This window comes from Harpia harpyja, chromosome 16 (genome assembly GCF_026419915.1).
Source record: "Harpia harpyja isolate bHarHar1 chromosome 16, bHarHar1 primary haplotype, whole genome shotgun sequence".
NCBI classification, from domain to species: domain Eukaryota; kingdom Metazoa; phylum Chordata; class Aves; order Accipitriformes; family Accipitridae; genus Harpia; species Harpia harpyja.
The window spans coordinates 21702681-21727992 of record NC_068955.1 but is presented as its reverse complement, the minus strand read 5'-3'; the positions used below and the strand labels follow the sequence as shown (position 1 = coordinate 21727992).

General features: G+C 37.6%; 1 protein-coding gene across 9 annotated transcripts in view; it reads left to right on the top strand.

The window, feature by feature from the left end:
• The window catches only part of IRAG1 (inositol 1,4,5-triphosphate receptor associated 1), a 137302-nt gene that overhangs the window by 37451 nt on the left and 74539 nt on the right, over positions 1-25312 (top strand). For 2 of the 9 annotated variants that reach the window (XM_052810421.1, XM_052810413.1), the window contains one exon: positions 22773-22893. The gene's annotated coding sequence lies outside the window, so the exon portion shown is untranslated. The other 7 variants (XM_052810412.1, XM_052810418.1, XM_052810415.1 and 4 more) reach the window with 6 other exon arrangements.

Sequence of the window (25312 nt, the reverse complement as noted above, 5' to 3'; positions counted from 1 at the left end):
ACATTTGCATAGCCTGCAGCAACAGCTCAGAGAAGGGTGAATTGTATTTAAATCTCAGGCTACCTGGAATGCTCTAATTCTATAGCTATATAATTTGTCTCTCTCAATGTCGTACAACTCAGCACTTTTGCTGTGGAATTGGCTACTTTACAACTGATACCCCTCCTTGGTTTATTTCTCTGCCTGCAGCTGCCTTTTATTCTCCAACTCTTCCCACAAAAAACATGTAATTGAATTAGATTGTACAGTAGCCAGACTTCAGAGGGAAGGGAAACCAGAAATGCTTTGCAGCTTGCAGTCAGGGAGGAAGGGCAGTCATAACCTTTGTTTGACAAGCTGCTTTTGAGAATGATGCAGGCACCTAGGGCAAGTACATGGCTTTTCTGGAAGAAAGACACAGCACCTAAAATGCTGTGAAACCATGTGATTAACTCAAACAGTGGGAGCATCTCCAGGGAAAAGGAATGCTGATAGTAATTTTTCCTAACTGAAGCAATCCTCTGCAAATAAAACTAATGCTGTCAGTCAAGAGAGAATGATGAAGCAATACTTAATAGTTTTCTTCCTTCCCCTGGTAAAAGCGATGCAGCTTGTTCTAGAGAAAACATTAATCTGTCAAAGCCTACGCCACCATCATCTCCATCACTGTGTGGAGGATTGGAGCATGTTTTTGGCCATGCTGTGTTTATATCCCTTATAGTGCGCTGTTGAGGGGATCTGAGCACATGCTTGTGTTTGAATCCCATTCAGGGTGGAAGAAAGGGGCTTTAGATGCCAAGCTGCTGCCAGCTGTTCTTGTCCTTCTGGTGAAAGCCCAGATGTTCTGATTAACATCTGTGGGACAGGAGATAAAAAGTGGAGTGGCTTTCAACCTGCCCCATTTGACCTATTCTATAAAAATAGAAAAGCTGTTTCCACTCTGTTCCAACCCTGCTGGAGGGAAAAGGAGGTAATGTGTGCTTGCTGCCAGCCTGGGACCTGCATGAGTACTGTGCACCTATTAATACTGGTGTCTTATGCTACAACATCCACTTCAAAGCATGGTACTATGACACTCCCAGATGCAACACCCATCTTTAATTTATATACATGGGTATACTTGTTGGCACACTTGTATATCATACTGGCAATTGTTTTTTCTTACTAAATTTTACTACAATGGCAGCATCAGAATATAAAATGGCTGGACTCAAGGCTAATTAATACGCTTAACATTTAGTTTAACTCTCTCAGTTCCAAAATCAATATATTTCATCGAAGTGACTGGATTCTCACATATCCACTATTATTTATATGTTCTCTTTCTTCAGGTAGGTGTCTCTAAATAACATTGGAGTTGTTTTGGTTTTGTCTTGGATTTCTGGGTTGGTTTTGTTTTTTTTTTTGTTATGGGACAGTAAGTGAAAGAAAGGTCTGAAGCAGTTGTGGATGGAGGTTGTATGTTTCAAATAAAGCAGAAACTATCTCAAAAAACAGAATCACTTGCTCTAGTGATTAAAACACAACACATGAATGTTTCATTGCCTTATTGCAGCATGACATAAGCCAACTCTGAATATGCATTTTCTAGTAAAAGCGCGTCAGTCTCTTGTGAAAGTTCAGTATCTCATAAGGTGACATTGATTTTTATATGTATGTATTTAAATATAGGTTAGGGTATCTGCTTATCAGACTTTTTGGTGTTGATTTTCTTTATACAAGACTGCTGTTAGAGGTTTAACATTTCTTTTAAAAGGATAAACATTTATTTTTTATAATTCTCTGAATGATGAATATGTCTATGAAAAATAGAAAATCTTGCTCATAACTGAAACAAAAAAACCTGATTTTGCTGGTGGTTTTGAACAAAAACACTTGTGTCTTTTAGAACTAGGACATTCCCCTTGAAGAGAATCCTAGGAAGAGAACATACAGAAAAATAGATCACCCGGTTGCCCATTAAGAAACACCCACCAGGAAATTATGATCAGACTGAAGTATGGGAAGAAATTTAGAGAAGGGGGTATTAGGTTTTAGATTTGAGGTGAAAAAGATACAATCTAGATCAGAGGGAAGGATAAAAAGGGGAGTGGAAAGGAGCAGGCAGCAAAAAGATATTTTAGAGTCTCATGTTGATACTGATATCTTTGCAACAAGTCATAAAACTGTGGTTTAGGCAGTTCTGGAGGCATGACAGAAACGCAGTGTGCTTTAAGTGTGAGCTGGCAAAAGTTCTCAATGGAAATACATCCTTTTGAATATTGGCAAAGTATGAGGCACCAGTCCTATGCCCAACAGCTACTTCTATGTGAAGCTAGGAAAAAGTAGAATAAATTATTCTCTTAATCCCAGTTTTCTGCTTGCAGTGGTTCTTTGAGGTATACAAACATTTAGCTATGTACCTATACATATGGTGATACTGGATATGCACAATAATGTTGTATTCTGAAACTGCATGTGCTTAGTAGAAATGTGTTAGTTGAGTCTTAAAAAAAAAAAAAAAAAAAAGGATAATTCCAAAGGGACAGGCAAAATCCCCTTTCTGTAAAATATCAACTTATTTAAAATTTTCCAAAAATGTTCTTACATATATTCAGCATGTGTAACAAATTTTACCTCTTGTTGGGGAAACAGTTGAACCATGGTGGCTGAAAATTAGTGTTTTGAAGCCAATCACTTTAACACAAATTATCACAATTTTGTCATATCTCAAATAACTAAAACTGCAAAACTGCGGTGTTACAATGGAAAGTGACAGACAATTTTATCTAGAGACATTCCTATGGATTTTTCCTTTTTGTTAGCTTTTTTTAAGCACACCGCATTAAACTTCTCTAAAGAGAAGTACAAAGACACAAACCATCCAATGAACCTTGCAACAGTCTGGCAGCAGCAATCATCCAATCAACAAAAATGTGAGTTAAAGCTTTTCTCTAGCATTCTAGTGGTAGAGGTGGAATAAGTTTTCTATTCTTATTTTTTTTCACAAGCTGCTTGGAACTTTTAGAATAAATGATGCAGAGTAAACTTCCAGCATTGAAAACAAGTATTAACCAAAATCAGTCTCTGGTCAGGGTTTGTACTTATATCTACTTTCTGCTGTAGGAACTGAGATCACTTACTGTGTGCCTGATAAAAGCTTCCCACATTACTTCCTGATAAGTTTATTTTTACCATGTGGTAAATGTACTCTTCACCCTGCAACTAATTCTTAAAACTTAGGGCTGTTAATTAAGTCTGCAAGCATTGTGGCTCAATATGGATAGGATATATGCTGATATCAAATTTCATATGTGATTAAGAATTATTATTTAGGATTAATTCAGCAAGGGAATGTCAGTTTAAAGCCTAAAAAATGTCTGTCTTGCATCCTTTTCCTAAGAAAAAGCAAAGTCATGCTTTTCTTTGTATGGGTTAAAGTATCATATTGCAATATTTTAATTTCCCTTTTCTTAGGCTGGAATATGATAGGAAGACGAAACTTCAATATGAATACTGAATTCAGGAAGACGTATTACTTTACTATTTTGGCCTAGATTAGTGTGCAGTACTAGTCTCCTTCACTTGTACTTTAGAGTAGTATGCTATTATATGTACGTACATCCATGTGGAAGGAGAAGCCTGTCATCCTTTGGGGTTTTTTTTCTCTGAATTCTTCACTTCTGCCTAACTTCTCACAGAACAAGGTAAGATGGAGTTTAGTTACAGTGAGTATTAATGCCTTCAGGTTTCTAAAAAGATCCAGAAAAGTCATTGTAAAACTTCATCCCTCCTTTTTTCCTGGAATCTTGCTGTTGTAGACCCCTTTTCAACACCTCACCCCGCCCCCTCTTACTCCCCCAAATCAAAACAGCAAATGAGCTCTGATGGGAGGTGTTCTCTATGGATAATTACTCACCCAATGGCCATGATTGTGTCAAGTCTTCTGGAATATTTTCTTTGACTGAAATACTTTTTTCTTTTCTCCTTTTTTTTAATATCAAAAGTATGAGTGCAATTTTTCTTCATTTTGGATCATCTTCCCAAAAGGTTTTTCCATAGAACACAGGACAATCATTTAACAATGTATTAAACATATCACTTGTACACAAGCTAAGGTTTCAATTACTATTAGCAGAAATTAAAGCTGAACCTCAGAAAACAGTTCATTAGTCTAAATGAAATGCGTCGATGGCCTTGGAAGAATCTGTGTATGCTAAAACGTATTAGATGTATTTACCTTCTTGGCAGGCTAGATTTTAAGGGCATGGAAACAGAATCTCTTGCCCACAAAGGTTTAAATTTCTGATACTGTTTTGCTTTCCCTGTAAACTATTATAAATGTCTTAATATGGCACTTTTATTGGAACTTCACTTTTAAAACCACTTTCTTAAAGGGAGGAGAAAAAAAAAGACAAGACATGAATATGGGAAATTAAAATATAATGGTTTCTGTAAATGCTTTGTGTAACCTTTGTGCAGAAAGACTTGGCCATTTAAACTTTGTTTGTCAGTTTGGATCATTTTATTGATTATCTGGCAATGAATGCTAGTAAGCAGATTGACATTTTGTTTCTTGGACTCTGTTTCTCATATGGAGGTTATTAGCTGGCTATTTTGAGACGGAAAAAAATGTTAGCTTTATAAATAAAAAGACTCTTTATGGCTTAATTAGTAGGTTTTTTGCAAGCACTTCAAGTACTTCTCTCTAAGGTCTCAAATCTTTCCACATAACATGGAGTAGTTTACAGGATCATCTGTATGACCTCAAAGCAAACCTTATTTACATTGTTGTCAATGTAAATGTTTTCTTTAAGATGACTGGGCTCTATCATATGTCTCATCTTGTTCTGCAGGCTCTTATTTTATTCTGCAATTACATATTCTTTTAACTTAACATTGTGATTCATATGAAGAGATTTTCTTTTGTTGTAAAAAGTTGGAAGCAAAAATCCTGTCTTTCGGAAGACTCGTCTAGAAAAGTTGCTGCATAAACATTATTAAAAGTACCATAAAGTTTTGTTACATTTTTGCATAAATAATCTAGCATAGCTGCTCAGCTGACTGGCAGAGTGAATGTTGACTAATACGATCCTGTTGAACCAGCATACATTTTAGTTCAAGTATTCTAGATTCTGGCTGGGATTCAGTATTCAGCAGAGTGAGTGAGTCCCAGATGTGGAAAGTTTATTGCATGTTTTGCCTTGTATATTTTTTCTGTAATGTATTTACTTATCAGACCTGTTCTTGTTTTGTTTTTTTTTTCTCCTGTCTGGATGAAGCTGGCAAGTAAGATTGCCACACAGTGTTAAGAGTTGCATGCATAAATGAGATCTGTGTAATGGATGCCAGCATGTGAGATAAGATGACTTAACTTTGTGTGCGCTATAGCAGTAGCAACACACAAGCCAGAAAACCCACAGAAAGCACAGATCTGATGCAAGATTAAATATCTAAATTAGCAAAGAATTCTGTGCAAGAAAACAAAGGTACATAGGAAAACTTGGGCATAAACTTGAACTTGGTTAACTAGCTTTTCCATACAGTTGAGGAGAAATAAGATGATGAGGATGGCTAATATGATTGATTCAGTAAACAAAATTGTCTGCTCATTGGCATTTGTGGGGTGGACCTGAGATTGACAGAAATGCATTCTAGATAGGTAGGACAAAAGTCTTAACTGATAAAAATACTTTGGGAATTTTTTTAAATGAAATATGAAAAATCATGTCATAGAACTCCAGTTTTAAATGCAAATATCACTTCTGCTGCAATTTTTTAGCCTGCTTGATTAATAATCTTTATACTTTAGTCACTGAATAAAGAATAGTGCGACGAGCGAGGGAAGTCAAGCAGTCGACTCAATGTGAGTGATAAAGCAAGCTTCAGCTTTACTGCAAAACCTTCACATATTTATAACACTATAACAACACTGTACACGCGCATAAACATAAGGCATAATTGGTTGTATTAACTAAAACATGCGAAACTTGTCTCAGTCTAATTGGTCAAGATAAGCTGCCGAATTGAGGTTCTTTGTGCCAAGTTCCCTTTATCGTGGAATGCGCACCTGTGTTCTTCTAATTGGCATCTTTCTTTTTTTGTCTTCTTGTTTATTCTGTTCAAGGCCTTCTAAAGGCGTCTGGAATACTTTTGCGACCGTTAGCTAAATATGTGTCCGCAACAATTCCCCCGTTTTTGTTTTTTCATCAATTGTTTCCATCAATAAGTTCTTAAACTTCGTTGATGCCAGTGGAACCCCCTATTAAACCTGTGAAAAAGGGATTGCTTGGTGCTGCTGTATGGAGGCATAAGCAAACTTGTCCGGTCACGTCAGCCAGGGTCATCCAGATGTTTTCTTTGGCTTGCGGCAGTATCCGTGACTACATCCAACCGAGGACTGTGAGGAAGATGGACCATCCATACATTCTTGTGCCGTCTTGCACCGCAAACTCAGCCCAGCAATCGGTAGGTGCCAGCTTTATGTGGGCGTCCCCACGTAGGCAACGATGGCCTTGCCGTACACCAGCCCGATGCTCTTCAGGAAATCCCGGTATTTATACATTTGCAGAGGAACGGATTTCAGCACACGTGGCCAGTGGGTGCCAAAATCCGCCTCGGTTGCAACATGGGGAGCCTATGACGCATGCACTCGCTGGCCAGGCGCGCTGCACGAGTCATAGCCATCCTGTCTACTGGTTCATGGGTTTTGTGATGCGGTTGCAATGCACAGAGAATCTTGACCTGTTATGTTGGCCAAGGTAACCTACAAGATCTATGAGCACAATTAATTAAACACAGTAAAAGCAACATTATACCTAATAAAATACATAAGAATAAAAGAAACCCCGATTTTTAACAAAGATACAAACCAACTCCTAAGTCCCCATCCTGCAGCTAAATGCTGTAAGCCGAAATGACAGCTTTCTTAATTGCGTTAAAGCTCTTGCAGCTCCTTCTTGCCTCTGCAGTTCTGTTATCTTGTTTATTAATTGCTCCACTGTCCAAGTTCCTCATGTCCGTTTTTTTTTCTGGTGGTTCAAAGTCCGTTTATACTGCAGCTGTCACATACTCCGGCCCACTCATGCTAACTGCGGCCTACTTATGCTAACTCTAAATAATCAGGCTCAAAGAAATGTCTCCCATTTTCCATGAAATCTCCCACAATTCCTTTTTTTTTTTTTTTTTTTTTTTGTGCAAGCCAAGTTACATGAAATGCTTTTGCACTCATACGTTCAACTATTTTTATAATATATGGTACAATCATTACAACTGCTAATATTACAATTAAAATTAAGCCATGCATAAGCAAATCTTTCAACCATCTCGTAATTCTTAAACTTGTTAGTCATCCACTTAACCCTGTGTTAGTTATCGTGAGTCTTTTACTGGGAATCATATTGATATCAGGTGTTAGTAACGTAAGTTGTCCGAGGCTACATGGCCTCCCGTTAAGTTTCGATGGAATTCTCCCTCACGCTCTATCCCCACAAATTAAAAACATCCCTGCAGGTAAAGCAGCTGGAATAGAAAAAAAAAGCGTGATATTCTGGAATAGATATAGTTACACCAAGCTGTAGCATTTCTATATACAGGCAAAATAGCATTTACATTCTGACCCTTTCGAGTGGTGTTATAGGTGTAATTAAACATCACACAGGCATTCATGATGACTGATCCTGACACCTCTAACTCTTGAAGTTCTTGCATTACTTGAGGCAGGTGTGCATACACACCGTCCCAATTATCGACACAGGATTGTGGGTTAGTACAAAGGGAAAATTCAGGCATTGGATCTGGCCAGGTGTCTAGAGGTAACCCCACCAAAGAGGTAGAAAAAGGGTTTTCAGGGGTAGCGACAGAAAGATATATAGTTTCTTGATGCGTAATGTTCGTCAAAGTTACCCATACATTCTGTTTTGGTTGTTGGATCATCCATTCGTCACTTATGTGTGTCACCCATAACAGGCCAAATGCAGCAAGGAGGAGGAAAGCGGGGGGGGGGGGGGAAGGGGGGTGCATCAAAGGATACGGTTGGCGGTTTTTCTCGCTTCACAGCAGCCTCCTGATTCTGTAGGGTTTCCTTTAAGCATACGGTTAGGGAGGGTTGGGAACTGTCAGATGGCTGATTAATATCGGCAGTCCCAGGGAGTGGAGCAGAAGTCAAGGGCACAGGAGCCGGCAGACAAGCTCCAAAAGTCTCTCTCGCTGCATTATGTTTTTCTCCCTGCGTTTCCCCTTCGCTTGTGGTGGGAGAGAGAGCAGCAAAAGCAGACGCAGCCGCTTTACGATCTGCTTTCATTTCTTGCAGAGTTGTCTTAATTACTTTCATAAAGTTGCAAGACCTTTAACTTCTTTAGACCCGTTACTAATTTCATCCCATAGGGAGGTTCCGATAGCTTCCCAGGTACTAAGCTCAAAAGCTGTACCCGCAATAATTAAAAGGTTTCTGTCCTTGCTCCATTGTAAAAGCCGCTTTAAACAAGCTTCATCATATTTTATGCCTCTCTTTGAGAGTATATGTTGGAGGAGCTTAACTACTGCTTCTTCTTCTTTGGAAAGCGTGGATCCCATCTCCTCCCCCGACCTCTCGCCATTCTTGGGGGCTTTGCAGAGGGTCGCTCAGCTGCGCGAACTCCAGGCTCCGACGCTTTACTTTCGGCTCGTGCCCACCTCTGCTTCTCACGTCCCCAGCCTCCCGGTATCGCTGTTCTGCGATGCTTTGGAGGTTCCAGCAAGCTGTCGGTCCCAGCCATTTTCTTTTCAGCTTTATATTTTTTCATGCAGTTAATAACATCTCTCCAAGATTTCATCAATTTCTTTGCTGATTTATCATCATCAATTACTAAATCCCACAAACAATCACCGTAAGAACGCCACTCATCTACTTCAAACATACTTTCGGGGTCCTTAAAAAACCCTTTCACTCTCCCTAACGCGATTAATCCAGCCAGGTCTTTTAATTGGCTTACTCCCCGCTTTTCTAAAAAGCGTTTTAAAAGTTCGAATGCTACCTCGTTTTCCATTGCGCGCTATGTCGACCTTCTTAATTATCCGGTCAAGCGCAGCCTTTTTTCCCCGGGTAGCCTTCTGTCGGACGGCGAACCCCTTCCTTTTTGTCCTGGGTTCAAGCACGGATCAGGCGCGCCGCGACAGCGTCCGCCGATCTTTTGCTCCCTGGTCGCTGCTACCAGTGCTTCTCCGACCTCGCTGTCCGGTGAAGAACAAGGATGGGGTCCCTTGTTCGGGCGCCACTTGCGACGAGCGAGGGAAGTCAAGCAGTCGACTCAATGTGAGTGATAAAGCAAGCTTCAGCTTTACTGCAAAACCTTCACATATTTATAACACTATAACAACACTGTACACGCGCATAAACATAAGGCATAATTGGTTGTGTTAACTAAAACATGCGAAACTTGTCTCAGTCTAATTGGTCAAGATAAGCTGCCGAATTGAGGTTCTTTGTGCCAAGTTCCCTTTATCGTGGAATGCGCACCTGTGTTCTTCTAATTGGCATCTTTCTTTTTTTGTCTTCTTGTTTATTCTGTTCAAGGCCTTCTAAAGGCGTCTGGAATACTTTTGCGACCGTTAGCTAAATATGTGTCCGCAACAGAATAGAGCATATAATCATGTCTTGGCACTTATATTTTGTCAGCTGTTACATGCTGCTTTTTATCACATGGATGGCAATTCATGTATGGGCAGAAAGGGTAATGAGCAACATTTTTAATACAATGTAATTTAAAGTCCTGAAGCATAAATTCTTCAAAAGAATATGGGAATTCTTTTATATAATTCTTTTATAGGCATTACTCTATACATATGGTGGAGAATTTATGACTTTATTCTGAGCCCATCAAAAGCTCAAATGAAAACACCTACAACTATTTCTACCCAAATAAGCCTTCTGAGTTAAAGTTCTTATCACCCAGACTACCCAATTAAAGCCAAAACTAGAAAAAAAAGTGTAGCAAGATCACTTGTCTGCTGTTGCTCAAAGTTTGCACTTGAAAATGGTTGTGCCCCCAAAATGAAGTTCCTGCATGAAATCTTACCTGTGCTTCAGCCATAAAGGCAGAACTCTCAATTATTTCAGTATGACCAGGATTCTAGTGCTTGTGTTCATCTCTTCAAAGGCACAAGTAAAAATCTTTAAACTTAGGGAGCCCGACTCATGAAACTTAGTGTTGATACGTACTGCACTACTTCTTTCATAAGTCACAGAGCTATGAAAATCAAGAAAACAGGAAGTTAACTGGTAGAGGCACATACATCCCCCTGCCAAGGCGTATGTATCCCCCAGAGAACTACAACTAGCTACTCTGAAATACTTCAGAATATTCATAAAAGAATAATTTTATGCTATTCCTAGGAAATATACTACTGTAATACCAACAAAATAAATATTTTGGGTGGAGTTTGCTGCTACTGTATGTGGCCAGCCATCTGTATTAGAATGTTTTAAAAGAAGCTGCTATCACCAGATCTTAAACAAAAACAAAGCAAACAAACAAAAAAGCCCTATGAAAAATGTTTCTTATATGGTACGTGTTATATGCCTTTTTAATACAATTTTAACAATCTAGTTAAAATAATTAATTTTTAGATGCTAAGATTCCCTTATTCAAAAACTTAGTTTTTAGCTAGCAAGTTTCACCTGCATTTGGCTCAAGGTCATTCATTTTAAACAAATCTGTGGGTAAAGCACCTGCCAAGGCATTGAGCATGCTATAGCATACAAAAACATACCAGCAGTTTCAGGAGCTGAAGATCAATGGAAGCATCATTTTTCCCTTCTTGTGAGTACCTCCAGGGTCCTTCTGTGTCCCCTAAATACTAGCTAAACAGCAGGGGTCATGATTGTGTGGTGCAAGTGGATGGACCAAACAAAAGAGAACCAAAACTCTGTTGCTATAGGTTTCTCCCATAGCAGGGGCAGTAGCTTAAGTCTCCTTTACAAACTACTGACTTCATGGAGTTTCTAGGCACTTGAAAATATTGAGACATCCATTACTTTTACAAACTTTGGCTAAATTTGGCCCACAGTGGTCATAGGATGTTAGATCAATGAACAAGCAATTTAATCAAAAAGTTTTATTTCCCAGAGGATGGTAGTGGTAAAAGGCAGTAAGCAACTTGTTCTTGCCCCAACTGGGTTCAAAGTAGTTGTTGCTATGAAAGGGATGCACGCAGATTTAAGACAAACACAACTTCTGTTGCAGACAAATGAAACATTTGACACTTGTGGCCTAGAAATTCTGAGAAAATAAAACTGAAAAATAATGAATTACAGAAGCTAGTAAGACCTGTATTTGCAGATAACTAGATGGAAGACTGTAACCATGCTGACCCACAAGAGAATATTTCAGTACTTGAGTTTGTGGGTAATAAAATAGTAATTCGAGAAGATGAAAGAAGGTATGTTAAAATGTCTTGTTGGAGACCCAGTAATGGTGCAAGGGACTGTAAGTGAACAAAGGACATCAAAACGTGAAACGGCTTTTGAAACACGTAGCTACTCCTGTTATCTTGGGATCAAGCTTAAATGCCAATTTTAGAGAAGTTTTTCAGAACTTTTTTTACTACATTTGATTTGGGGGGCAGAGAATGTCTTAAGTGTAGAATAATAGACTTCCTAATGCAAGCTCAAGCCTGATATGGCACAAGTGAGGTGCCCAGCCTCTTATTTCTTCCTGTTACAGGGACTGTGCTATGTTGCAATCAACTCATCTTTGCCCGCTTCTACAAGCATCTTCATGTTTCCATGCATCACTCCCCTATGGAGCGTGCTTTCCAAGTCAAATCATCAAATCCTTACTTTCATTTGGCTGATCTGTTTCTGTCTTGCTGCTCTTATTAGCCATTATCAAAAGGAAGCTAATTTAATATCGTTTGCTCCATTCTCTTAAAGCAGCCCTAATACGTCCCCTCCAAACTTACTATCTAATAATTTTGCATACATTCTGGTGCATTTTTTTATGTTTCCCACCCTCAGCTCTCTTGTCTCTACTTGAATTGTGAAAGGTTTTTTGGACAGGGTTTGGCTTACTTATATTTAGTAACTTTACAGCACCTGGCATAAGCAGAACTCTTGGGGTCTGTGGATGTAATTGTAATACTTAGAAATAAATAATCTGAATTGGCTAAAGGGCTGGAGTAAGATCTGTGTCCATTTCAGAGCTGAGATCTCTGAATCACATGCATGTGGTTCTCCTGCAGGCACCTGAATATAGCATGGTAAATGTTTTGGGTTTCTTTTCCCTATTCATGCCCCATTTGTAGCTACATTCTCTCATGGGATACAAGCAGCTTCTGTGGACTTCAATGGGAATTATTCATACTCTGCAAGTGGAGAGCAGAGCCCATGACTGGACTGAAGCCAATGTTCTTTAAAAGTTCACATGCCTTGTATTGGTTCTCTAATTTAGACTCCTAACCAAACAAAGTGGGGGGTGGGGGAAGGAATGAAAAATAGTAGCAGCTGTTTCAGTAAAAATTCTAAGGGTTAACATAACATGATGTAAACTATTTCATCTGTTCTTCCTACTTGCCCATTTTAATCAGAAATGAGTAAGTAGAGCCTTATATGCAGTGAACTTGAAGAATGCTAATGGGATGTCTGCATCGTGTTGTACTTGGAGTACTTATGCCAGAATAGGAAAGCCTTTTATGCTGTAATTCTCAGAGACAAGAAAAAGGCTTTCTGAAGAGTTACTTTAAATTTAAACTCTCATTCTAATGTTAGACAGCCTGTTGGATCTCCGAGTTAAAAATTGCTTCAGCATTAGTTACTAGAGCCAGATGTAACATTGACCTTAAATGGTAAAAGCTCCCAAGAGTGAAAGAGAGGCTGGCCTGAGGGGAAAAAGAGGAATAACTGAAGTTTTAGGTAAGTAATCTCTATAACGGAGAATAAGCTCTTTTTCAGCTGTGAAACAGAACGGAACCATATTTCCTCCTTAAAGGTACAGTACCTTGTTGTTATGATACTGAGTAGTTGGTTCTTTCTACCTCTTCCCTCCCACCCCCTTCAAATTCTACCTCTTCTTCAGATTTTAGCTGCTTAAAAAGTGGGTGTAGTTAACGAAACCTAGTTCTTCTTACGTACTGTTTGGGAACATACAAGAATGAAAAAGAAAAAGCTGTGTTAATTATACTGAGACTTGATTAACAAAGGTACGTAGTCAGTAATTCAAGGCAACCTGACTCACAGATACTGTCATCTGTATTGTGATAACCATTAGAGAGTCTTAGTTAATACAGCAATACATGTTATGGGGAAACAGATATTTAACAGATTTCTTTTTTTTTTCTTTTTTTTTTTATTGTATGACTTTCCTTCCCACATGCTTGCTTTTTAACAGTGACGGAGATGTTAATTTTGGTGGATTAGCTGCTTGTGTCTGGAACCTATCTTTTAAAAAGGTATTTCCAGAGCCATTTCTTTATACAGTACGTGTTTGGTTTTAATCCTATTAGATGTAAATTAATACCATGAAGTTTTGTCTAGTTGGAATGCTGTACAGGAAAAAAAACCAACACCTTCAAATGTTAAAGCATGTTTGCTTTAATATGAAAAATAACAATATTTACATTTCCTGGTATTTTGGTCTTTAGTTTTATCTGTGCTATTTGGTAGGTACTCTGCACTGAAGTGTATTTTATTTCCTTGGCAAATTAAAACACTTTCTTTTTGTCTTACTAATGTGTGTGTGTTAAGCTCTTCTTTTCAGGCAGCAGTATGTAAACAGCTTGAAAGAATGAGGTCAGTACAAGGAAATGATAGCTGAAATTGAAGACTCAGGTTTCTGTTACTAACTCAGTAACAACTTGTGTTAGTGAGTTGATTTTTCAAATTGTATGTAGCATGGTTTTGTTTGGTGAAAAAAATCTCTGCAATCAGCAGCGAATTTCCATCTTTGTGGAGTGATTAGACAGTAGTTTTTAGTTTATGCTATGCAAAGGTTGGGTGAATTTAAAGTTCTGAGCATAGACCGTTCCTGCAAGTACTAACAGTTCCTGCATTTATATTTGATATGGTAGGTGTTGTGTATACTTTAATGAAATTTCACTTCAAGAAATTTATCCACCTTCAAGAGAATGTGATAAATGAATCTTACTTGTTAAAACATTTCAGCTCTGTTTGCAAAACTTGCGATTAATTTTCCTTTTATTTTTCTCTGGACTATCATTAGTGAACAGGTTAGTACTTTTAGGTTAATCTCCTAGCTGACCTTCATGTTTTAAATCAAGAATTATATCCCAAATCAACAATTATGCTAAACTTGGAGCTTAATAATTTAACAATGCAACCCATAGAAATCTAAGTTTATTAGACTTAACAGTGGAAATTAAGAAACAGTCCAATATACTAAATGCTGAATACTAGAGTCCTTGCTCTTTCAATATTCTTGTATTTTCTAGCCTCCAAAGGCCCTCATTCTGATTTGCTGGTCTTGCATGTGTTACCTTCCTTGTGACGTTTTATGCACCCCTTCAACTTGTGCAAGTATGTGCAACTTTAGACGGTATTTAGAAAGCATCTAAGTTTTAATAAGTTATTTTTAACTTTGTGTATGGACTGGAATAACTAATCTGCATCTAACTTCTCCATGTCTGAACTAAGTATATACTTCTAATATATGATATCTTGTAGCATTTCAGCAACTGTTGTTCTTATTCCATACAATTCTTTTTTATTTTTTAACTTAGAATATATAAAATAGTGCCCATGTGTAAATTTATCTTCAGTAAAGATGTTATGATGACAATAAGTGTAATTTAATACAAAAAGTACGAGTTGCTCATTTGTACATCTATTTAACTTATATAATAACACGTACAATGTATTTAACTTACATAAATCCATCTGCTTTACATCCCTCTGGATTAAGCTCTAAATTGGCTGCAAACATGAAACCTGTACACCTCCCTCCTATCTTTTTATATGTTTGAGTCAGATTTAATAACTATAGTCCTATTTACCTGGGACCAAAGCAATGGAAGTTAAGAATTACCTAGCAGCCAGATTCATAGTTGCAATCTTTAGCACCAGCTTCTTCCATCCTCCTTTGGATCAGTCTGCTTTCTGACAGCTTTTAATGATAGTATGGTGTCAAATCACTTTTTGAAAAGCTGGATAAGACAGAGTGTGGCAACTGAGGTATCGGGAGTTGGTACTGAGAAGAGATAGACGTGAAAGCTTCTCATTTCAAGGATCACGTGTATGTTCCTTACGTGTCATAGAGATCTCTTGCCTCATCTGTTTGCTGTTCTTAGAGAAGTGTATAAGTCCAGGAAAAAGAAGCATCAAATGGTTTCTAAGTGGAAGGGGAAAGAAAATCCTTGCTGTTTCAAGGTTTGTGGGTTATTTAAAGATCTGGGGGATTTGTGGGCAGAGAGATCTCTCTTTTCTGTCTTAACTTGCAGCCTTCCTGTAAATTAAGCAGAAGAATTTCGTTGTGATGTGTTCTCTGCTTGTACTTCCTTTGAAAAGTGGGTCAAAGAGATGTTTTGGATCTCAGTATCACTGACAGAAAGGAAATCTGAGTGGGTGATGGATCTTTGTAAGCTTATAAACTAGTGACTCAAGACATGAATTATTGCTTGTGTACCTGTGTAGTGGTATGTTATGGAGAACTAAGACTGTGACTGTTATGGTAGCACTTCAAAATAATAACTCAGTTTCCCTCCCTGGAAAGTATGTCCTAAGAATTCTGAAAAGGAGGGGGAGATTTGATACTTAAAGCAAGTGGACCTGTAGCCTCAGGTTTTGTTGGAGAGCTTGGGCTCTAACAGCATCCCTGGATTTAATCCTCTTCAGTAGGTAGATGTTTCTTTTTTTTTTTTTTTCTTTACTTTTGTGTATTTCAGTGTGTCTATCGTTAATTTTACAATCTGAAAAATAATTGGGGAAATTTTATTTTACTTAGAAATTACCAAATGTATTAAGTATCTGAAAGATTTAAAGAGCAACAAAACCAACAACAACGACCACCTCCCCCCCCCCTAATAGCTGAAATCAAGAATACCTTCCCATCTGCCAGAACTTTTACCTCCCCTTAAAATGTACAAAACCCGAAGTCTTTAGGTATCACAAGTCATCAGGGACATGTAATATTGTAGATATGATCAACTGTGGGTTTGGACAAGTAAGGCCTGTAGAATGATTTTTCTTTTTTTTTTTTTATGCTAAGCACGGATTGCTTGGAGGGGGGAGCATGAGAGGGGCAGGGAGGGAAACATGCAAACTTGGCAGCTAATGCATGCCAAGTGTGTATGTAAACATGAAAGTTTCTTTCCCCAACTAATGGTAAAGCATGTTCTTTTGTGTTTTGTCATGATGCAAAGTTATACTTTAGAATCACTGTACTGTCCCCCAATTTACGTGCAAATATACTTATCTTGGTGATTGTCCAAACGGAGCCACTATCTCATGGCTATAAAATGGGGTCCAGTGGGCTAGTAACTGCAATTTCAGCAAAGAGCAAAGGAGTTGAAAAGTTGATGTAACAAACAGTGGTGGTGGGGAAAGCAGTTTATGTAGGAGTCACACACTTTTTTCTTACCAGTTATAAGGTTTTGCATTGTGGAAATGGATACATGGTAGAAATTCTGTGCTGCTGAGTCAAGTACAGCAATTGCTTTGGGCTAGGGGCTTGCCTTCAGAGTAAAATTATTGCTGTTTATATAATTCTGCAGAATGTTTTGTAACACTGAAGTTATACAGGGGGAATTTGGCTCTGAGCCTTTGCTTTTGATATCATCACCAAAGTTTCCATTGACTTCGGGGGTGCCAGATCAGGCTCTTAATGAATACCACAAAGGTAAAAGCTATGTTAGTTAGCAGGAAATAGGAGTCTGAAATCTAGGAGAATTTGAATGGGAGCAGTGGGTCTATTTTCGCCCACCTTATTTTGGACTTAGAGGGATGCACTAACAAATGGTAGGATCCATAGAATGAGATCTCTTTCTGAAATTTTGGAAAAGAAAAATCTGCTATTTCATTTTCAAATGTTCCCCTGGTTTCTCTGTAATGTCTCTGAAAAGGCCTTTTTAGAAGGGCATGTATGTGTGCAGGTGGTGGAATACAATAAAGCGTGATATATTGATTAACATTTCCTGTTAAAACTTCCGAAGTTGTGCTGAACTGTGCTCTAACTGCAGAACAGAAAAATTAAAAATAAAGTGTCTAACCATAAGTTGAAGGAGAGCTTCTGGAGAGGAAGAGAAGTAATTTAACAATGTATAAAAATGCACACATGCTTCACAGTTTCAGCCACTGAATTTCCCATATTTTTCTTTTTAAATAGAGAAAGAATGTGACCAACCTTGGGGCTCATGAAAATTGTACAATATAATTAGGGGCCTAGTTGCAATGGAGGGTGGAGTTTGCCCCAGGAGGAGGTGCTAGGTCGAGTTGATGTTCTGCACATCATCTCAGACTGGAAAAATATCGGAAGCGAAGCTAAATACTCTGCTCAGTTCCCTATGCAAGTATAGTTGTGCCTATCATCTTGACTTCCCTGAGAGCTGTTGCAGTTAATAAACTTACCGTTCCTATTCTTTGATAAGTATAATCATCAGCACTGGTCCAAAAGCTTTTTTTATTAAGCACAGTAGTCAGTGGAGCAGACTGTAAAAAACCAAGCAAATGTATCAGAATTCCCAAGTATCTTAAAGCAAGACTGGGAGGCTTGAAAACTGCTCTGTGTTTACTCACTGAATTAAGTGAAAATATCTGTGAGGGACAGGGAGAAAGAATTTGTGTGGTATATTCTAGAAACTCAGTTTTTATCTGCATGTTGAGCTTTTGGGACCTGTTTGAAATCTCTCCTGCATAAAGCACAGCATTAAAATGTCCCTTCCAAAACTTGTATATTGTGTGCTAATGGAATAGACTCACTGGAATATTAACAACCTTGTACCCTTATAAGAAGCTCTTGGCATTTCCTGTTGGATTAATTTTTTTTTAAAGTCTCTGATATTTGCTGTTTAACAGATTTTAAATGTTTTTTTGTTGGTAAAATGGCAAACATCAACCAGCCCACTCTATACAAAGCTGATATATAATCATAACAGAAAGGTGAATAATACCTAAAGATCCCACAGGAAATCTGTCCTGTTGCTGCTTGGTGTTTCCATGTCTAGGAATGTGTTCAGAAATTACATTAAACACCAAGTGGTGTTTTTTCACTGATCACTTGTAGAAATGATACAGAACTTAAAAGACCCACAGAAAAATACTATACCAGAGAAAAGTAGCCTTTCTTATGAAAATGATGAATTGTATTAAACCACAAAGCAGGTCAAACTCTCACTTCTTGTAAATCACTGTTGCTGTGTTTGGAATGTGCCAAGCTTTGCCTGTGTGCGTGAGCTAAGGGTCTGTCTCAGCGGATTTTGATCCCTCCTGAGAATCTGGCTCCACCTAATATGAAGACAATTTCCCTTTTCTGTTGCTTAACAGGTAAAGATCAGAGTTGATGGAAAGTTTTTCCCTTGAGAGCAGGACCTTGTAAATTTCTTACACATCTTTTTACAAAATGGGCACAAATCAACAAAGTTTTTCACCTAATCTTGTTCTCAGGTAGTAGTTAGTGATATGCTTTCTCAGAACAAAATCCTTTAAACTCACAATATGCCTGACACTTACCTGTCTGCTTGTATGATTCAGGGGTTGTGAAGTTTGGAGGTTTTTTCTTCCTTTTGAAGGTGGGTACTGTACAATCATCTTGTGTACTTATCTTCTGAGCATCTGCTTAGAAAATAAAACAACATGCCATTTTGACATCCAAGAAAGTGCTATAAAAAGTCTGTTGCTATGTTTAAATGCCTACACTCAGTTGCTATAGCAATAAAAATATAAAAAATGATGTACAACTTGCCATAGTGCATTACCAGCCCTTTCTGGGACAGGGAGATTGTGGGACTGAGAATATGACAGAGATGCTCAGTATATTAGAGGGCGGAGTTGCAACATAGTTCCAGGTGCCCTGTGCTATTATCTGTGAGCAAAATGTGGCCTAACTGTATAAATCCCAAAGTGGCTGTGTCAAAAGGGACAGTTGGATCCCTACTTAATTCAGTTGCTTCTTCATGACTTGTGTGACAGAGCTCAATACTTCGAGCAACTTCCCATTTCTCTGCAAGAGAAGTTGCTGAAAATGTTGACCTTTCTCTAAATTCCTCCAATGGTATCAAGTGTGAAAATCAGTATACAGAGTGCATCGGACTGTGTAGATTTCCTCTCTGTAACATTACAATAGTCAGTCTGAAATGCCCTTGCTCCTGGGGCAGCTATGGGAACCCTGCTATCAAAAAGAAAAGAAATGAAATAGTAGCTAATGGAATCCTTAGCATCTCTCTGGGGCTCAAAGCCTTGAACATTCAGTTGCTTCATGAAGAGAGCAGGAAATTCAGCTTCCTTCATTAAACATAGCAAGTAAAGGAAGACATGTTATTTTGGCAACTATAAGTTCAGTTATGGAATTGAATTGTTACTTCAGGCATTTCTATGCCTTGTTCTCTCTTCTGCTGAGGAACAAGTTAGGGAAAAAAAGACTTGGAAAAATTGGAACCTTGTTTGAAAGCAATATAACTGTTCTGTTCTCTTTATTCCTAATTGAAGAATCCTCAAGGTTCAAATGAGATTGGCTCTAACTGCGTAACAGTGTGCTGTTCACTTTGAATATGGTAATCCACAACTGTCATGTAATTATTTCAAGCATTTTGCTTAACATAAACTTTGAAGTCCAATTACGAGGTCTGATATCAAGAATGTATTAGTGGTAGAAATATGTATTTTTAATTTTTGTTAGTTGTTAGATAGCGATTAATACTCTTGTTCAAGGGTCATTATGCTGGTGAACACATAGATCAAGTGATTCTTGGAGGCACTATGCTACTCTATAGTTTGAGGGCACACCTAAATCCTCTAATATTTCTAAGTACATTTGGGCTACTTTATTTTTGTAAAAAGTCTGAATAAACTACTACCATGTACATGGCTTATACTTTTTCTCAAAATAAGAGTTGCAATGTTACATAGATAGTAGCACCCCTCTCATTTCTGCTACAGAATAGCTGCTATTTGCAACCTCATTACAGTATTTTTCTGTAATTAATTTTGAGCATCTTTGGGATTTAATTTTAATACTTCAATTTTGTTTTTAACAGTTGAGAAATTCTGACATTTTGTAGCTTTATAGTTGCACAAACTTCCATGTTCATGGAAGTGTGTGTCTTTCTCAACCTCTTTGTGGATTCTTTGTTTACTTTCCTTCTCAACTGTTCTGCACAGGGTACTGGACAATCACCTTCCAAATGGGTTTATTCCTAAACAAAAATGTCAACAGGACTGATTATGGGTTTGGTTTGTTTTGCCCTTTTTTTTTTTTTTTTTTAACAGACCTCATAGAGGAGTACAAACATTAGATCTATAAATATTTATTTATACTCAGTAAATTTTTCTTAGAATTCTAATGATTATCTTTTATGTCAAGCTTGGGAGATGCTTCTGTGGTTACACATACTGTGCCTGTAAAATTAACACATCTATGCTTTGTTTACAGTGTTATAACTTTTACTGTTGACAATACCTGGTTATATGAATAACCTAAATGGGGAGGGGGAGAAGGCAACGGGAGGAGATGTGTGAAATTTGTAAACTGTAGCTTTTAGGTTTCATGAAACTGTCAAATACTTGAAACACAAAAACCTGATTGTCCTTATAACTGTCCTATATATATAGCACCCTTACTACAATTGTTATGATGTCAGTTTATTCTATATTTCAAAGCTGTTCTATATAGTCTCTGTTTCAGATGCTGTACTGCTGAACTTGCATCTGCCATGGAAATGCAAACTGCCAGATACCTGCCATTCCCTGGGTCAGCTTTGGTTGAAACTGATCACCAAGCTTCAAAAGTTATTGCAGTGCAGGGGGGAAGAGGGAGAGTTGAACAGACAGCATGACTACATAAGCTTTTTTTCAGGGAAAAAAGAATTATATGGCTATTTGTTAGAGACACATTTCTCATTATGTGTTGTCCACTAGCCTTCTTTAAGTGTTAGCTATGCATTTATTCTTTCCAAAATCTATTTTTGGTCTTGTTTTCCTTGGAATAAAAATTATGCTGTTATTCTGGTCGTCAGCCAAGTATCCTTCCCCCTTCTTCCCTGCCCTCCCTTCATTCCCTCCCAGTAGCCTTTGAACTTCTCCAACTTGTTGATTTTGGCAAGAGAGGATCTCAAAGGTATTATGTTCCTACAAGTGATGATCAGTGGTGTGGTAGGAGAGGAGAGACTCAGCTTAGTGGTGCTGGGGGAAAGGCTCCACTGTGAGCTGAAATTGTCATTGATTCTGTTTGATCTGCCAGCTGGCAACCTGGCATGTGTGAAGCTTAAAACCAGGCACAGCAAATGCTGTCTCTTGTTCCTCCAGACTGGCAGGAGACTAGGAGACACATGAACTTGTTATGAGGGAGATAAGATACAAAATCATTAAAATAAAATACCTGAAGAACAGGTTTTGTTAGCTCAGCTGCATAGAAACAACTTGTTTCTTAATGTAGAGAGACATAGGTTACAAAACTGTCTGTCTGTGCACTGATATCTTAACTTTATTTTGGAAAACTTTTGCAAATGTGTGTGAAACAGATCATGAAAGCTACATGCTGATAACTGTCCTGTGCTTTCACACTAAGTTCTAATAGTTGGTGGGAGTCCATATGTTTGTCTTCTTTCCAAAGCACTGCAGAGCACTGTTAGATTGTAAAACAGACCCTCATCTATTTTGCAGATTTTTCCATCAGGGCTGCAATGCCTAAAGGGAAAAGATCTGAGGTTTCTGCAGTCATTGGGAACAGGCTATAGACTCTACTCAGTCTGCTCTTCAGGCATGTCAGTCAGGCTCATGGGAATATTGTTAGTGGACAGGTTCTTCCCATGGTGAGTAATTGTCAGCTGAGTAGAGGCAGCCATTCTAATTAGACTTTCCTTATGCGACAGAGGTTTTGAAGCTCAGCCAGGGAGAATAAAGTAATATTCAGAGACAGCAGCCCTCATCTGCTTTCTTGTCATTTGAAGAAGGCAGCTGAATCAGCTCAAGAATCTGTTCCCTGAAAATTTCCTTGCATCTGAAGTGGTTTCTCCACTAATGGTGTCCCTTTGTTTGTGCATATACAAGGTCAATATGCAAGCTCTAAGGTTGGTAGAACTCCAGGAGTTCCACGTCACGGACACGGCTCACTTGCACCTGTTCCTTTAGGTACCCTTTTAATCACCTGTCATAGATTTGTTTTTTTCTTGAAAATATACAGCAAAATACTGGACTCTTTCTCTGAAGATTACTCAGAGTATGCAAATACTGGTTTTACGGATTAGATTATGTGTACTTCTCCTCCTGCCCTTGATTTCATGGGTTTTGCAGAACATTGGGAAAACCAGCAACACTAAACAGATGCTCACAAAACCCAGAGATGGTGATCCTATTAAGGAGCCCCCCCTCTGGCTTCCTTCAGCTTGCTTCAGAAATTTCTAGAGGCCCTTTTTGTTGAAGTTAACTTCAGTAAAAAATGGCAGAATAAGATCTCATTTGTTCTTAATCAAACTGACTACATACGTTATTTCTGTTAGCCACTGCTTAGTTATTCTGTGATTATTTGAAAGAAATTAACCTGTGGTAACATCCTGTTTTCTTTCTTAGCTTGATCATCTGTTTGGAAGGAGTTGTTTGTTTTGCTTAAACAAACAAAAAAAACCCTTTTCTGTCTAGATAACATTAAATTTGTTTCTTTTTATGTTCAAAACAGAAAGCTCATGCCTACAGCTTTCCAACCATCAGCCTGCTGAATTTTCACTGTCCTTTCTTCACCTGTGCTACAGGGCATTATGCTGACCATGACAGTTGCAGACCTTAAATTCCTCTGATAGGTAATATCTGGCTTTCTGGTTGCATTTTAAATTTTACTTCTGTTATTTGAAACAGTTGGACTAATTTGTCATTTGTGGGTCTCATTCAGTGAAGTTAATAGGAGTCTTGTGCATGTAAGAGTTACGTAGGTCTGCTACTTTTTATTCTGACATATTTTAAAAATATTTCAGGTTTTTTTTGTTGATTAACATGTATGTTGACTATTTGCTAGTTTTTAAGGTAAGTATTGCTTCATAAACTAATTTTAAATTAAATGTTCATAAAAAATAGTATAAAAGTTATAGATGAGAAGATATGGGATACCAAGACAACATTTATATAACACCAATTTCTGTGTTCATACACTCTTCTATTGAGGACAACAGTGATAGCTTACTGTCTGTGAAAATATTAATCCTTTGCAGTCCAGATCAGAAACTGAAGTTAATGAACTAAAAGATAAAAAGTGTTGGATTGTCTAACTGATATCCAAAAGCTATATTTTTGTCCATAACTATCAAACATAATTCCCACTGAGTTCAATGTTCTGCCTAGATGGGTGTTCAGGGATGGAAGTTACATCATAAAACTCAGTATGTAACTGTGCATTCTTGCTAACTGAAAGTGCAATATGGTTTGGGTATGTGACAAAAGTGAGATTTAGTTCAGAAGTGCAGAAGACCAGACAGCTACTGTTAGGTAACATGATGAGTTTTACTATAGTGAATTTAATAATTAGGATGCATCCTGAAGCAGTATTACACAACACCAACCTCTGATAAACAGTCCAGGTGAAGAAGTAAGATACAGTGGCCTTTCACTTAAGTGCGTTGGGGAATGATCATTTCTTCTTCACAGTGGTAAATCTTAGCTATATTAGCAAGTGTTTATTTGAAAAAGCTGAATAATTATGTTGCTAGTATTTTGAATGCTCTGAGGTTCTTAAGTAGATCTTTTGAACCCCCCCCCCCCAAACTCAACTTTCCCCAAATATTTGCAGAATATAGTGAAAGATGTACTGTTGTACAGTGAAAATATACAGTGAAGAACCAGATCTCTTGAATAGTTCAGAGCTGAACTGTTGCATCCCTTGCTTTCTTAAACACACAGTTCTAGTATTTTCTGCTGCATTTGCGCTATGAAATAATGATTTAAATTCATGAATTTTCAATGTTCTGCTCAGTTATAAAGATTGAGTAATGTACCAATGTCAAGGATATTCAGCATGTTTTCAGTATACTCCCTAAGGAATATTAACCCATCATAGCAAGGGTTACAACTCTGTAGCTTTGTGAAAGTCAATTGAACAAATAATTTCTGCATGTCTTTGCTGAATAAATTGACTAGAAAAGTTATGTGACTTACTAACACCTGATTTTTGGCTTGGTATAGTTGCAGAAATACAAATGAAGACAGAGTATGAGCCTGATGAGTAAACTAAATAAAATTCTATTACTGCACTCTGCTGCAAAAATTGAAGAAGAAACTGTAATTTTAAATACCAAAACCACTAATATTGTGTAACTGGTTACTCTGTCATTGAATATTCATGAAGCTCTGTACTACAATGTTCAGTTAAGGTATTGGTTGTAATAAAACAAGCTATGTGATTGAAATTTGCTTTTTGCTTCAACTTAGTTCAAAAGTGTGCTTAATGTGCGTTTAGAATTGAAGTGGGGTTTTTTTCACGTGTATGATAGAACAGTGTGGTACCATTCACTCAGGCTGGCAAATGAATTGTTATGGAAAGTATTGTAGTTGCCCATTGGTTTATCTTCTAGATTCTGTTGTTTCTTAAGAAAATCATTTCTGAGTTAACTGGATAATGACAATTTTGAAAAAAAAATCATAGCTGGCTCTGACTTTAAATTTAAATATTTTCATTAACAAAAACACAAAAATGGCATGTTCAGTTAGTAACTTTATCCTCTTCGCTCTCTAAAAATATATATATTTTTTTTCTCCAAGAGGGTTAAAAACAAAACACTTGGAGGGAACACTTAGAAATGAATTTGTGGTTGCCATTAAGCGCCATGGAAATTAAAATAAACATTGTTCTAACCAAGAAACATTAACAACAAAAAAGTTTGTGTTGGAAAAAAATCTTTACATGCCTTAGAAACACGCTCAACACAGTTTGACGTCATCTTATTTACACAGATCAAAGTATCGTTGGTATTAATTTATCTTTAGATAGATTTAAATTTTTTTTTCATAGATACAGACATTATATATCTTGTTTGTTAAGCTAGTTTGGCAAGTGTTACTTGTTCATAGTGAGTTGTTACGTATTATAAGTAAGAAATAAAGGAAGGATGTGAAAAAAAATTAATAGAACATACATTAAGTGTTTATAGAAAACCTAGTAACTCCAGTTCTAGCTTTCTCATTTCTTTCAATTTGTGAGGGAAAACTACTGGGAAGATCAATTCCTAATGA